General features: G+C 46.5%; 8 non-coding genes across 8 annotated transcripts; all 8 read right to left on the bottom strand.

The window, feature by feature from the left end:
- Positions 1-112: 112 nt before the first annotated feature.
- LOC134986989 (U1 spliceosomal RNA) lies at positions 113-275 on the bottom strand. The gene has a single exon (XR_010192748.1). It is a non-coding gene; the product is annotated as a U1 spliceosomal RNA (small nuclear RNA).
- A 152-nt stretch (positions 276-427) lies between these two features.
- Positions 428-591, bottom strand: LOC134986876 (U1 spliceosomal RNA). The gene has a single exon (XR_010192647.1). It is a non-coding gene; the product is annotated as a U1 spliceosomal RNA (small nuclear RNA).
- A 670-nt stretch (positions 592-1261) lies between these two features.
- Positions 1262-1424, bottom strand: LOC134986995 (U1 spliceosomal RNA). Its single transcript, XR_010192753.1, has one exon. It is a non-coding gene; the product is annotated as a U1 spliceosomal RNA (small nuclear RNA).
- Positions 1425-1576: 152 nt separating this feature from the next.
- LOC134986919 (U1 spliceosomal RNA) lies at positions 1577-1740 on the bottom strand. The gene has a single exon (XR_010192687.1). It is a non-coding gene; the product is annotated as a U1 spliceosomal RNA (small nuclear RNA).
- A 670-nt stretch (positions 1741-2410) lies between these two features.
- On the bottom strand, positions 2411-2573 carry LOC134986939 (U1 spliceosomal RNA). The gene has a single exon (XR_010192706.1). It is a non-coding gene; the product is annotated as a U1 spliceosomal RNA (small nuclear RNA).
- Positions 2574-2725: 152 nt separating this feature from the next.
- LOC134986918 (U1 spliceosomal RNA) lies at positions 2726-2889 on the bottom strand. Its single transcript, XR_010192686.1, has one exon. It is a non-coding gene; the product is annotated as a U1 spliceosomal RNA (small nuclear RNA).
- A 675-nt stretch (positions 2890-3564) lies between these two features.
- Positions 3565-3727, bottom strand: LOC134986968 (U1 spliceosomal RNA). Its single transcript, XR_010192730.1, has one exon. It is a non-coding gene; the product is annotated as a U1 spliceosomal RNA (small nuclear RNA).
- Positions 3728-3879: 152 nt separating this feature from the next.
- LOC134986874 (U1 spliceosomal RNA) lies at positions 3880-4043 on the bottom strand. Its single transcript, XR_010192645.1, has one exon. It is a non-coding gene; the product is annotated as a U1 spliceosomal RNA (small nuclear RNA).
- Positions 4044-15418: the final 11375 nt, after the last annotated feature.

Raw genomic sequence — 15418 nt, 5'->3', positions numbered from 1 at the left:
AGCAGACGGGAGAAGTCAGGATAGTGCGCAAGGGCATAGAAGGGAGCGGCTCAAGAAAAGAGAAGTGGAAACAGACAGCAAACTGGGCTGGAGAGAGACCTGAGACAAAGACATCTGAATTATACGAGAGCCGACCAGGGGAAACACAAATTATGCAGTCAAGTTTCCCACATTTGGGGAAATCACAGGGGCAGCACACCCAGAGTGCGATGGGTGAGCCTTGCCCTGGGAGAAGCACCTACATGATCATAGTATCTCACCTGGCAGGTAAGTAGGAGTTGGGCTAGAGCTGGGGAGGGTCGCTGCTCGGGCACCCCCCTGTCAAGTGAAGGAGATCCAACTGAGGCAGCACAAGGGAACTCTCGAAAGAAGAACAAGGCTAGAGGAAGATCTGAGACAAAGAAATCTGACTTTTACCAGAGCTGACCAGAGGAAAGCACAAACACAGCCCCCCACTACCACAAATAATGCAGTCGAGTTTCCAACATTTGGGGAAATCACAGGGGTCAGCATACCCAGAATGCAATGAATGAACCTCACCCTGGGAGAACAATCTTCATGACCATGGTATCTCCTATGCAAAATAAGTATGATTTGGGATAGGGCTGGGGAGGGCCGCTGCTCATGCACATCTCTGTCATGTAAAGGCGATTCAACTGAGGCAGCACAAGGGAACTCTCATCTTGGGACAACAACTGCAGGGAGAACACATATTTTCAGATGAACATGGGAGGGCAGAAGGCTGCCTAATACTGAAGCACCCCCAAACAACAAACCAAATGCAACAACTAGTGCAAGCATTCCTGGGGAAGGCCTGCAGCAGATGGATTTGCATATGGTGATGTCATCCAAGCAGTGGGTCAAAGTTGGCTTCAACCCTCGTCTGCATATGAAAAGAAAAAAGGGATGTGCAGGGAATGGCGGCCTTTTGCGGCGCTTGGATGACCCCTAATTCGCATTAAACATCTCCACCCTCCTTCGGTGTGGGGCTCATGTTGGCTATGCCCCAGCCCCTGAAGCATTCAAGCTGATTTCTTGCAGCAGCTGGGCACTGTAACAGCTCCAGAGCTGCTCTGTAAAGCATGTAAAAGGGCGTGGGCCCTGCAGCACTACCTGTAATTTGCATTGTGCGTTGGAAGGCACAAAGTAAGCAGACAGGAGAGGTCAGAATAGTGCGCAAGGGCATAGAAGAGAGCGGCTCAAGAAAAGAGAAGTGGAAACAGACAGCAAACTAGGCTGGAGAGAGACCTGAGACAAAGAGATCTGAATTATACGAGAGCCGACCAGGGGAAACACAAATTATGCAGTCAAGTTTCCCACATTTGGGGAAATCACAGGGGCAGCACACCCAGAGTGCAATGGGTGAGCCTTGCTCTGGGAGAAGCACCTACATGATCATAGTATCTCACCTGGCAGGTAAGTAGGAGTTGGGCTAGAGCTGGGGAGGGTCGCTGCTCGGGCACCCCCCTGTCAAGTGAAGGAGATCCAACTGAGGCAGCACAAGGGAACTCTCGAAAGAAGAACAAGGCTAGAGGAAGATCTGAGACAAAGAAATCTGACTTTTACCAGAGCTGACCAGAGGAAAGCACAAACACAGTCCCCCACTACCACAAATAATGCCGTCAAGTTTCCCACATTTGGGGAAATCACATGGGTCAGCATACCCAGAATGCAATGAATGAACCTCAACCTGGGAGAACAATCTTCATGACCATGGTATCTCCTATGCAAAATAAGTATGATTTGGGATAGAGCTGGGGTGGGCCGCTGCTCAGGCACATCTCTGTCAAGTAAAGAAGATTCAACTGAGGCAGCACAAGGGAACTCTCATCTGGGGACAACAACTGCAGGGAGAACACATATTTTCAGATGAACATGGGAGGGCAGAAGGCTGCCTAATACTGAAGCACCCCCAAACAACAAACCAAATGCAACAACTAGTGCAAGCATTCCTGGGGGAAGGCCTGCAGCAGATGGATTTGCATATGGTGATGTCATCCAAGCAGTGGGTCAAAGTTGGCTTCAACCCTCGTCTGCATATGAAAAGAAAAAAGGGATGTGCAGGGCATGGCGGCCTTTTGCGGCGCTTGGATGACCCCTAATTCACATTAAACACCTCCACCCTCCTTCGGTGTGGGGCTCATGTTGGCTATGCCCCAGCCCCTGAAGCATTCAAGCTGATTTCTTGCAGCAGCTGGGCACTGTAACAGCTCCAGAGCTGCTCTGTAAAGCATGTAAAAGGGTGTGGGCCCTGCAGCACTACCTGTAGTTTGCATTGACGTTGGAAGGCACAAAGTAAGCAGACAGGAGAGGTCATAATAGTGCGCAAGGGCATAGAAGGGAGCGGCTCAAGAAAAGAGAAGTGGAAACAGACAGCAAACTAGGCTGGAGAGAGACCTGAGACAAAGAGATCTGAATTATACGAGAGCCGACCAGGGGAAACACAAATTATGCAGTCAAGTTTTCCACATTTGGGGAAATCGCAAGAGCAGCACACCCAGAGTGCAATGGATGAGCCTTGCCCTGGGAGAAGCACCTTCATGATCATAGTATCTCACCTGGCAGGTAAGTAGGAGTTGGGCTAGAGCTGGGTAGGGTCGCTTCTCGGACACTTCCCTGTCAAGTGAAGGAGATCCAACTGAGTCAGCACAAGGGAACTCTCGAAAGAAGAACAAGGCTAGAGGAAGATCTGAGACAAATAAATCTGACTTTTACCAGAGTTGACCAGAGGAAAGCACAAACACAGTCCCCCACTACCACAAATAATGAAGTCGAGTTTCCCACATTTGGGGAAATCACAGGGGTCAGCATACCCAGAATGCAATGAATGAACCTCACCCTGGGATAACAGTCTTCATTACCATGATATCTCCTATGCAAAATAAGTATGCTTTGGGATAGGGCTGGGGAGGGCCGCTGCTCAGGCACATCTCTGTCAAGTAAAGGAGATTCAACTGAGGCAGCACAAGGGAACTCTCATCTGGGGACAACAACTGCAGGGAGAACACATATTTTCAGATGAACATGGGAGGGCAGAAGGCAGCCTAATACTGAAGCACCCCCAAACAACAAACCAAATGCAACAACTAGTACAAGCATTCCTGGGGGAAGGTCTGCAGAAGACGGATTTGCATACAGTGATGTCATCCAAGCAGTGTGCCAAAGTTGGCTGGAACCCTCATCTGCATATGAAAAGAGAAAAGGGGTATGCAGGGAATGGCGGCCATTTGCGGCGCTTGGATGACCCTTAGTTCGCATTAAACACCCCCACCCTCCTTCGGTGTGGGGCTCATGTTGGCAATGCCCCAGCCCCTGAAGCATTCAAGCTGATTTCTTGCAGCAGCTTGGCACTGTAACAGCTCCAGAGCTGCTCTGTAATGCAAGTAAAAGTTTGTGGGCCCTGCAGCTCTACCTGTAGTTTGCATTGTGCATTGGAAGGCACAAAGTAAGCAGACAGGAGGAGAAGTCAGGATAGTGCACAAGGGTATAGAAGGGAGGGGCTCAAAAAAAAAAGAAGTGGAAACAGACTGCAAACTAGGCTGGAGAGAGACCTGAGACAAAGAGATCTGAATTATATGAAAGCCGACCAGTGGAAACACAAATTATGCAGTCAAGTTTCCCACATTTGGGGAAATCACAGGGGCAGCACACCCAGAGTGCAATGGGTGAGCCTTGCCCTGGGAGAAGCACCTCCATGATCATAGTATCTCACCTGGCAGGTAAGTAGGAGTTGGGCTAGAGCTGGGGAGGGTCGCTGCTTGGGCACCCCCCTGTCAAGTAAAGGAGATCCAACTGAGGCAGCACAAGGGAACTCTCGAAAGAAGAACAAGGCTAGAGGAAGATCTGAGACAAAGAAATCTGACTTTTACCAGAGCTGACCAGAGGAAAGCACAAACACAGTCCCCCACTACCACAAATAATGCAGTCAAGTTTCCCACATTTGGGGAAATCACAGGGGTCAGCATACCCAGAATGCAATGAATGAACCTCACCCTGGGAGAGCAATCTTCATGACCATGGTATCTCCTATGCAAAATAAGTATGATTTGGGATAGGGCTGGGGAGGGCCGCTGCTCAGGCACATCTCTGTCAAGTAAAGAAGATTCAACTGAGGCAGCACAAGGGAACTCTCATCTGGGGACAACAACTGCAGGGAGAACACATATTTTCAGATGAACATGGGAGGGCAGAAGGCTGCCTAATACTGAAGCACCCCCAAACAACAAACCAAATGCAACAACTAGTGCAAGCATTCCTGGGGGAAGGCCTGCAGCAGATGGATTTGCATATGGTGATGTCATCCAAGCAGTGGGTCAAAGTTGGCTTCAACCCTCGTCTGCATATGAAAAGAGAAAAGGGGCGTGCAGGGCATGGCGGCCTTTTGCGGCGCTTGGATGACCCCTAGTTCGCATTAAACACCTCCACCCTCCTTCGGTGTGGGGCTCATGTTGGCTATGCCCCAGCCCCTGAAGCATTCAAGCTGATTTCTTGCAGAAGCTGGGCACTGTAACAGCTCCAGAGCTGCTCTGTATGGCAAGTAAAAGGGTGTGGGCCCTGCAGCACTACCTGTAGTTCGCATTGTGCGTTGGAAGGCACAAAGTAAGCAGATGGGAGAAGTCAGGATAGTGCGCAAGGGCATATAAGGGAGCGGCTCAAGAAAAGAGAAGTGTAAACAGACAGCAAACTAGGCTGGAGAGCTCTTCTGTCTATATTTTGCAAACCTGCTCTTGTCCCCTCCAGCTGCTCCATGTAGATTTGACGTCTGGCAAGGTGCATAACCCACTGACAAGCAGGCACACTCCTGCATGAGTTTTCACTCTCACTAGCTGGATGATACACATTCATTTGCATGTGCTCCACCTCCGACACACCACCCACCCAACCACCCAGTCACCAGAGCCACCCACAAGCCAACTGGCTTCGTGACTTAATTTGCACAGTGCAGTCATCCAGGCAGCATGTCCTTCTCAATGGAATAATCTCTGGTTCCATGGAATCTTCCGCATTGGAATGCTGCGGAACAAAAAGGATTTAAACATTCAGCTTGCTAGCATTCAATGTACCTGCGGCTTGGCTCTAGCACATGGGTCTTCATCCTGTGGCCCTCCAGCTGCTGTGAAACTACACATCCCAGCATGCCCTGCCACAGTTTTGCTATTAAGGTATGCTAAAACTGAGGCAGGGCATGCTGGGATGTGTAGTTCCACAGCAGCTGGAGGGTCGCAGGTTGAAGACCCATGTTCTAGCATGCCTGTTCTATGATGCATGTTCCGTGATGTCACAATCAGCTTGGAATGGGGTATCTAGCAGGCATTTGCTGACAGCCACTTGAGGTAGACACACATCAGGAGATGCAGCATATCGGAGGTCTTCGATGCCTTTCCAGCAAATGCACACCACCTGCTGCTGGTCTGGACACAAAACAATGCCCACAATTGAAGTCCCAAAATGCCCAACTACAGGATTCATGTAAGTAGTGAATTTAGGAATGAATTTAGAAGTAGGAAATTAAGTTAGTTCACAAGTACATTCAAATTCAGATCTAAAGTCTAGGTAGGCCTCACGTCCTGGCAGCCCCCAGCATTTAAAAATGCCTTGATTAGAGGTAGGGAATTAAATGTAGATAAGAAGTAGACGCAAAATAAGACTCCACAGAGCAGTTATCAGGTGTCTTTATCAATTGTTGCATTTAAAAAATCAAGCAATTAGGGAACACAATGTTGCAACAATGTAACCCTATTTGCAAAATAGTACTAAATAAGTTTGTCGATGTAAGACATTTGCAAAGGCGCATTTAAAACACACTGGAAAATGCAACTGAATCTGTTTTTGGAGGCTAGAATAGGAAATGTGCATCGGTCCAACAAGTACTGAAAGCTCTTCTACCATCTTCCTTTTCTGAAAAGCCATTTAATATATGGTTCCCAGATAGGGGACATATCAGATATTGCCTTTCAAAAGCAGCAAATATCATACCACTTCTATTGCCATCAAAGATAAACATTGATTGTTTTCAGATATTGGATTGAAAAAGCAGTCTATATGGACATAAAGAAGCAAAAAAACATACATAAACATTACACACATAAGTACTGTGTTGCAGCACAGCCAAAACACAATACAAATGCTGTCGGTATAGTACAGTTCAAGAACTACAGCACAGGCCAGCCTACACTATAAATCATGAACTGCACTATACATTTAAACTATACAATAATACAACAGTTAATAAGGCTATGTGTGTGGAGTGTAAGAGGGTGAGGGAATCACAAGACCGAAGCTTTATTGTAACACAGTCACATATAAGGGGAGGGGCAATAAATAGAAAGGTATCCTTTACTATAGAATGTAGTCCAATCCGACCTCTGTGCTCTTCCACAACTGAAAAACGGACAGTGTTCCCAAGCCTTCCATCCTGGAATATTTTTGGTCTTTCGCCAATGAAGAAAACAATCCCTCCCTCCAGCAGACCCTTCAACCACGATACAAGATCACAGCCAAAAGGCCGAGAAGCAACTACACTTGAGCTTAACAAAAATGGCTAAAACTTAGTGGAGGAAAGTGCAGTGCACCAAAACATAAGCTGACACAATCATGGAGAATGTGCCAGCATATATGCTCTTCTATCTATATTTTGCAAACCTGCTCTTGTCCCCTCCAGCTGCTCTATGTAGATTTGACGTCTGGCAAGGTGCATAACCCACTGACAAGCAGGCACACTCCTGCATGAGTTTTCTCTCTCACTAGCTGGATGATACACAATCATTTGCATGTGCTCCACCTCCGACACACCACCCACCCAACCACCCAGTCACCAGAGCCACCCACAAACCAACTGGCTCCGTGATTTAATTTGCACAGTGTAGTCATCCAGGCAGCATGTCCTTCTCAATGGAAGGATCTCTGGTTCCATGGAATCTTCCACATTGGAATGCTGCGGAACAAAAAGGATTTAAATATTCAGCTTGCTAGCATTCAATGTACCTGCGGCTTGGCTCTAGCACATGGGTCTTCATCCTGTGGCCCTCCAGCTGCTGTGAAACTACTCATCCCAGCATGCCCTGCCACAGTTTTGCTATTAAGGTATGCTAAAACTGAGGCAGGGCATGCTGGGATGTGTAGTTCCACAGCAGCTGGAGGGTCGCAGGTTGAAGACCCATGTTCTAGCATGCCTGTTCTGTGATGCATGTACCGTGATGTCACAATCAGCTTGGAATGGGGTGTCTAGCAGGCATTTGCTGACAGACACTTGAGGGAGACACACATCAGGAGATGCAGCATATCGGAGGTCTTCGATGCCTTTCCAGCAAATGCACACCACCTGCTGCTGGTCTGGACACAAAACAATGCCCACAATCGAAGTCCCAAAATGCCCAACTACAGGATTCATGTAAGTAGTGAATTTAGGAATGAATTTAGAAGTAGGAAATTAAGTTAGTTCACAAGTACATTCAAATTCAGATCTAAAGTCTAGATAGGCCTCACGTCCTGGCAGCCCCCAGCATTTAAAAATGCCTTGATTAGAGGTAGAGAATTAAATGTAGATAAGAAGTAGACACAAAATAAGACTCCACAGAGCAGTTATCAGGTGTCTTTATCAATTGTTGCATTTAAAAAATCAAGCAATTAGGGAACACAATGTTGCAACAATGTAACCCTATTTGCAAAATAGTACTAAATAAGTTTGTCGATGTAAGACATTTGCAAAGGCGCATCCAAAACACGCTGGAAAATGCAACGGAATCTGTTTTTGGAGGCTAGAATAGGAAATGAGCATCGGTCCTACAAGTACTGAAAGCTCTTCTCCCATCTCCCTTTTCTGAAAAGCCATTTAATATATGGTTCCCAGATAGGGGACATATCAGATATTGCCTTTCAAAAGCAGCAAATATCATACCACTTCTATTGCCATCAAAGATAAACATTGATTGTTTTCAGATATTGGACTGAAAAAGCAGTCTTTATTGACATAAAGAAGCAAAAAAACATACATAAACATTACACACATAAGTACCGTGTTGCAGCACAGCCAAAACACAATACAAATGCTGTCGGTATAGTACAGTTCAAGAACTACAGCACAGGCCAGCCTACACTATAAATCATGAACTGCACTATACATTTAAACAATACAATAATACAACAGTTAATAAGGCTATGGGTGTGGAGTGTAAGAGGGTGAGGGAATCACAAGCCCGAAGCTTTATTGAAAGACAGACACATATAAAGGGAGGATTAATAAATACAAAGATATCCTTTACTATAGAATGTAGTCCAATCCGGTCTTTCAACTCTTCCACAACTGAAAAACGGATAGTGTTCCCAAGCCTTCCATCCTGGAATATCTTCAGTCTCTCGCCAATGAAGAAAACAATCCCTCCAGCAGACCCTTCAACCACGATACAAGATCACAGCCAAAAGGGCAGGAAGCAACTACACTTGCGTTTAACCAAAATGGCTAAAACTTAGTGAAGGAAAGTGCAGTGCACCAAAACATAAACTGACACAATCATGGAGAATGCGCCAGCATATATGCTCTTCTATCTATATTTTGCAAACCTGCTCTTGTCCCCTCCAGCTGCTCCATGTAGATTTGACGCCTGGCAAGGTGCATAACCCACTGACAAGCAGGCACACTCCTGCATGAGTTTTCACTCTCACTAGCTGGATGATACACATTCATTTGCATGTGCTCCACCTCCGACACACCGCCCACCCAACCACCCAGTCACCAGAGCCACCAACAAGCCAACTGGCTCCGTGATTTAATTTGCACAGTGCAGTCATCCAGGCAGCATGTCCTTCTCAATGGAATAATCTCTGGTTCCATGGAATCTTCCGCATTGGAATGCTGCGGAACAAAAAGGATTTAAACATTCAGCTTGCTAGCATTCAATGTACCTGCGGCTTGGCTCTAGCACATGGGTCTTCATCCTGTGGCCCTCCAGCTGCTGTGAAACTACACATCCCAGCATGCCCTGCCACAGTTTTGCTATTAAGGTATGCTAAAACTGAGGCAGGGCATGCTGGTATATGTAGTTCCACAGCAGCTGGAGGGTCGCAGGTTGAAGACCCATATTCTAGCATGCCTGTTCTATGATGCATGTTCCGTGATGTCACAATCAGCTTGGAATGGGGTGTCTAGCATGCATTTGCTGACAGCCACTTGAGGGAGACACACATCAGGAGATGCAGCATATCGGAGGTCTTCGATGCCTTTCCAGCAAATGCACACCACCAGCTGCTGGTCTGGACACAAAACAATGCCCACAATTGAAGGCTCAAAATGCCCAACTACAGGATTAATGTAAGTAGTGAATTTAGGAATGAATTTAGAAGTAGGAAATTAAGTTAGTTCACAAGTACATTCAAATTCAGATCTAAAGTCTAGGTAGGCCTCACGTCCTGGCAGCCCCCAGCATTTAAAAATGCCTTGATTAGAGGTAGGGAATTAAATGTAGATAAGAAGTAGACACAAAATAAGACTCCACAGAGCAATTATCAGGTGTCTTTATCAATTGTTGCATTTAAAAAAATCAAGCAATTAGGGAACACAATGTTGCGACAATGTAACCCTATTTGCAAAATAGTACTAAATAAGTTTGTCGATGTAAGACATTTGCAAAGGCGCAAACAAAACACGCTGGAAAATGCAACTGAATCTGTTTTTGGAGGTTAGAATAGATGCAGGATCAAGTAGCTCAATGGGTAGGGTATTTGATTAGAATTCAACAGGTTATAGGTTTGAATCCTGGGTATGATAGTTTGAGGTGTTATTTAATAAAGTATGTTTATATATTAGTCACACATGGCTTACTTGTACAAATGGCATGTCACCAGTTAGTGCTGACTGCTGATATGCCATTTGCACAAACACGCCATGTGTGACTGTATATGCATTTAAGGAGGGCACCCCGGCAATACCACAAACCATTGAGTGTCAAGTATACTAGATATATCTTCATATCTCATGTGCTTTCTCTGAGACCAATCTTGTTATGCCCCTTCCCCACAAGGCATGCGCCTTTTGTCCATATTGCAAAAATGGGGAGGGGGGGGGCATATAATTATCTGTCACAGGGCACCAAAAAGTCTAGTTATGGCTCTGGTATGCATTATGTAATCTGGCAGACCATATCTCCAACACTGGCTGGTTGGAATAGAAATCCGGTTATCTATGTGAGCAAATGACCATCAACGATTTACTCTCAAACACTAGAAAATGGACAAAAATGGTCCCCTAAACAAATTGGTTAAATTTTGGGTTTAACTAATTTGTGTAATGACCATTTTTGACCACTTTTCTAGTGTTTGGGAGCAAATGGTTAATTGACATTTGCTCCTATACATTACCAGATTTTCATTCCATCCATCCAGACTGGATAGATAGCCTGACAGATAATTGTGTAGTGTACGCCCAGGATAACTGTCAGTTGTGCTTTCTTTTATGACGGCACATAAATGGGTGGGCAGATCCAGAGCAAGCACTGCCCACTCATGCATAGTTGTCAACTGATGTGAAGTTCCAGGGGGCAATCTCAGTTATAAAGAAAAGTATCTGGAAATTGTCCCTAGTTTAAAAAAAAAATTAAAAAAATTGATCAACTCCATTTATTTAGTATGATATCCCAGGTGATAGGATGCCGGCAGTCAGAACAACATACTTTATTAAATAACACATCTCAAACTACCATACCCAGGATTCAAACCTATAACCTGTTGAATTCTAATCAAACACCCTACCTATTGAGCTATTTGATCCTGCATAAAAATTGTGAACATTATATGAAGCTATTGGTACTTTGAAAAAAAAAAGTATCAGCATTACAACGCAGCAGATCCATGCAGTTTGCAGCCACACACTACATGTATCTGCTCAGCCACAATGCTGATTATTTCTTCACAAAGTACAAGGTGAGCTCCAAACAGAATTCTCTAGCTTAGAATTATGCCAAACCTAGAAGTCGGGCCCCCCACCCTGGGATCCCCCAGAGGGAGGCCTGCACCGTCATGCGGCAGGCTTGTCCGTTTTGGAAGCAGGCTGATGGGCAGCCCAGGCTTGCTTCAGTCTGGGCTTGGCAGGTCTGGAAGCATGAGCTTGCTTTGGGTATGCCTGACCTTGGGTACGCTTTACCTTGAGGATGAAAGGGCCAAGGGAAAGTACTTTTAGCCTTCTGCGTGGTAGGAGTCATACTAGGTAGGCAAGCTGTTTTAGCAGTAGCCAGATCAGCTACAATCTTATTGAGGTCTTCTCCAAAGAGAGTGTCTCCCTTGAAAGGAAGCACCTCCAGGGTTTTCTTGGAATCCATATCCACCGACCAGGATCTCAACCAGCTGTATAAAGTATTACCTTGGAACTGGCTCTCCACTCCCCATTATCTGGTTATCATGGCTTCCTCCGCCAGTGTCCAGACTCGCTTGCTGAAGCTCGGCCACTTCTTCCTAGCAGCAGGCTCCTGGATCACTGGGCAGCAGAGGTGCTTTGGAGCCGGAAGGGGGCGGAGCAATCTGGCAGGCAGTTGCAGTGCTGCCCAGCTATCTGTGGTGTGAGAAGAAGCAGGGGCACCCCACCGCTGGCAGTGCTGCAGCTAGCGGTGGTGGCAGCGGCGAGGCTGCTGGGCTGGGTCTTGAAAAAGGTGGAAAGAAGGGTGTTACGGCATGGAATGTACAAACTGCGAGACCCTGCTGGTAGCGCCTTTGTCTATTTAGTAGGAAGGGCACGTAACAGCCGGAGGGCAATGGAGGAAGCCCCTTTAGGGCTGGAGCCCGGCGGCAACTGACTCCGTTGTCTCTGGCAGTTCCGCCCCTGGACTAGAGGAATGGTCAAGAACATGGCAACATTTAATGCCAAAAAATGCAAAATCATACACGTCTCAAAAATACAAAGGCTAACTATAATATTAAGGGCATTATAATGGCAAGAGGAAAGCTATCTAAGTATTACTATTTCAGGTGAGCAATGTAACAAAGCAATAGGAAAGGCAAGTCAGATGCTTGTTTGCATAGGTAAAGAACCAGTAGCAGAAAAAAGTAATACAGGTTGAGTATCCCATATCCAAATATTCCGAAATACGGAATATTCCGAAATACGGACTTTTTTGAGTGAGACTGAGATAGTGAAACCTTTGTTTTTTGATGGCTCAGTGTACACAAACTTTGTTTAATACTCAAAGTTATTAAAAATATTGTATTAAATGAACTTCAGACTGTGTGTATAAGGTGTATATGACACATAAATGAATTCTGTGAATGTACACACACTTTGTTTAATGCACAAAGTTATAAAAAATATTGGCTAAAATGACCTTCAGGCTGTGTGTATATGGTATATATGAAACATAAATGCATTCTGTGCTTAGATTTAGGTCCCATCACCATAATATCTCGTTATGGTATGCAATTATTCCAAAATACAGAAAAATCCGATATCCAAAATTCCTCTGGTCCCAAGCATTTTGGATAAGGGATACTCAACCTGTAATGCCACTGTATAGGTCCTTGGTACAGCCACATTTAGAATCCTGTGTTCAGTTCCAGAAGCCATATCTCAAGCGCCTTGAGTCCTGTTGGAGAAAGAGCACTATATAAATAAATAGTATCAAAATTTGTTTCACGGCACCCCTAGGCCAAAGTTTTTTTTATTGAGAAATTCAGAAAAAAATATAAAATTAAGTAAATTGTGTTTATAGCATGTCATCCTCAGGTTCAGTTATGTTGTGAGGGAATGGTTTTGCCAATTTAATAAAGTATAAATAATTTTAATTGGTCCAGGACCACCAAACTATGCTACCAGTGCAAGAACCCCAGTTTGGAAACTACTGCCATAAAATAAACCTTTTTTGGTTTTTTTAAACTACATGTAATACACCTTAGATCTCAGTTCCTAAAAGGTTTTAAACCCTTGCATACAGTAAACTACACATATTTAAAAATCCTACACCGGGCACAAGTGCTCACGGGCCAATTTCATGGCAGTCTCGGATAGGAGGGCATTGTGGATTCACCAAGGGAATGCTGATGCTGACTCCAAGAAGCCTCTTCAAGATCGCAGGAGCAGAGTCCTCTGCTTCTGCCAAATCCACTGCATGACGCTGGGGCTCTCTTGCAGGAGCCCACACCAGTGGGGGGCACCAGGGGCGGAACTACTGGCAGGGCAGGCAGTGCATTGCACTGGGGCCCCGCCGCACTCAAGGGCCCACAGCCGCCGGCATTACAATGAGTCACAATGACTCATTGTATCATGCCGCAGCCGCACACCAGCGCTCCCGTCGGGTCTGCGTCCTGCGACTCCAGCCGCCCGCCCGTCGTAACGAACAGATCAGGCCAGGGCACTACGGGCAGCAGCCGCAGCACCAGACACGCTGCCGCCTCTGTAACACACGAAGAGGGAGGAGGGTCGCTTGGAGATGAGAGGAGCAGCGGCACGGAGGGGGGGGGGAGGAGGAGGAGGGAGGTGAAGGAAGGAGCCGCAGCAGCGCTTTGTTACTGGTGGAGGCGCTGCTGCTGCTGCCCCTCTGCTTCACTATAGGCTGTCTTCCGAGAACAGCCTATAGTGAAGCAGAGGGGCAGCAGCAGCAGCGCCTCCACCAATAACACAGCGCTGCTGCGGCTCCCTCCTCTACCTCCCTCCTCCTCCTTCTCTACTGCCCGGGAATCGTCAAGCTGCACGAGGAGCCTGAGCCAGCGGAGAGGGTAAGTATAATTCTTCTTTCTTTCTTTCTTTCTTTCTTTCTTTCTTTCTTTCTTTCTTTCTTTCTTTCTTTCTTTCTTTCTTTCTTTCTTTCTTTCTTTCTTTCTTTCTTCTCTTTCTTTCTTGGGACTGCCTGCCGCTATGTGTAAAAAGGGGGAATCTGCCTGCCGCTATGTGTAAAAAGGGGGAATCTGCCTGCCGCTATGTGTAAAAAGGGGGAATCTGCCTGCCGCTATGTGTAAAAAGGGGGAATCTGCCTGCAGCTATGTGTAAAAGGGGGGAATCTGCCTGCAGCTATGTGTTAAAAGGGGGAATCTGCCTGCAGCTATGTGTAAAAAGGGGGACTGCCTGCCGCAATGTGTAAAAAGGGGGAATCTGCCTGCCGCTATGTGTAAAAAGGGGGAATCTGCCTGCAGCTATGTGTAAAAAGGGGGACTGCCTGCCGCAATGTGTAAAAAGGGGGAATCTGCCTGCCGCATGGTGTAAAAAGGGGGAAGCTGCTTGCCGCAATGTGTAAAAAGGGGGAATCTGCTTGCCGCAATGTGTAACAAGGGGGAATCTGCCTGCCGTAATGTGTAACAAGGGGGATGCTGTCTGCCGTAATGTGTAACAAGGGCACGCTGTCTGCCAAAATGTGTAACAAGGGCAAGCTGTCTGCTGTAATGTGTAACAAGGGCAAGCTGTCTGCTGTAATGTGTAAAAAGTGTACGATGTCTGCCATTATGTGTAACAAGGGCAGGCTGACTGCTGTTATGTGAAAAAAGTGTACGCTGTCTGCCGCTATGTTTAACAAGGGCAGGCTGTCTGCCGTTATGTGTAAAAAGTGTACGCTGTCTGCCGCCATGTTTAACAAGGGCAGGCTGTCTGCCGTTATGTGAAAAAAATGTACGCTGTCTGCCGCTATGTGTAACAAGGGCACGCTGTCTGCCGTTGTGTAAAAAAGGGGGATGCTGTCTGCCGTAATGTGTAAAAAGGGGACGCTGTCTGCTGTAATGTGTAAAAAGAGGACGCTGTCTGCTGTAATGTGTAAAAAGAGGAATCTGTCCGCCGTAAGGTGTAAAAGGGTCTCTACCTGGTGTAGTGGTGCTACTGTGGGGCGTAATTTGAATAATGGAGACTACTGTGCACCGTTTTATGAATTGGTATTATTTTGTGGCCACACCCCTTAACCACGAAGCCACGCCACTATGTTTTTTTGCACGCGCCTACGGCGCGCACTGCCCCTGTTTTGCATGCAGGGGTGGGGCTCCAATGCCGTTTCTTGCACACACTGCTAAAATGTCTAGTTACGGCACTGTTGCTAGGTATCCACTTCCCTGAGCAGGCCCCCCTCACCAGATCCTCTCCAGGGGTGAGGGGGTGGACTTAAATGGGATGGGGGGGGGGGCCTAAGCCATTTTGTCGCACATGGGCCCACTGCTCGCTAGTTCCGCCACTGGGGGGCATGTCTAAAACTCTTCAGTCAGTTCTGGATTCATTCGGACCTCGACTCGTGGGTTTTACAAATAGTGTCCCAAGGGTACAAACTGGGGTTTCAAGAAGTTCCCCCTCACCGATTGTTCAAATCAGCCTTAGTCAGCAGGGAGAAGGTTTTTATTCAAGCCTCTTCGTGGTCCCGAAGCCGGACGGCTCAGTCAGACCAATCTTAAATCTGAAATCCCTTAATTTCTACCTAAAGAAATTAAATTTCAAGATGGAATCTCTCAGGGTAGTGATCTCCAGTCCGGG

Source organism: Pseudophryne corroboree, assembly GCF_028390025.1.
Source record: "Pseudophryne corroboree isolate aPseCor3 chromosome 7 unlocalized genomic scaffold, aPseCor3.hap2 SUPER_7_unloc_6, whole genome shotgun sequence".
NCBI classification, from domain to species: domain Eukaryota; kingdom Metazoa; phylum Chordata; class Amphibia; order Anura; family Myobatrachidae; genus Pseudophryne; species Pseudophryne corroboree.
This window is presented reverse-complemented; position numbering and strand designations above follow the sequence as displayed.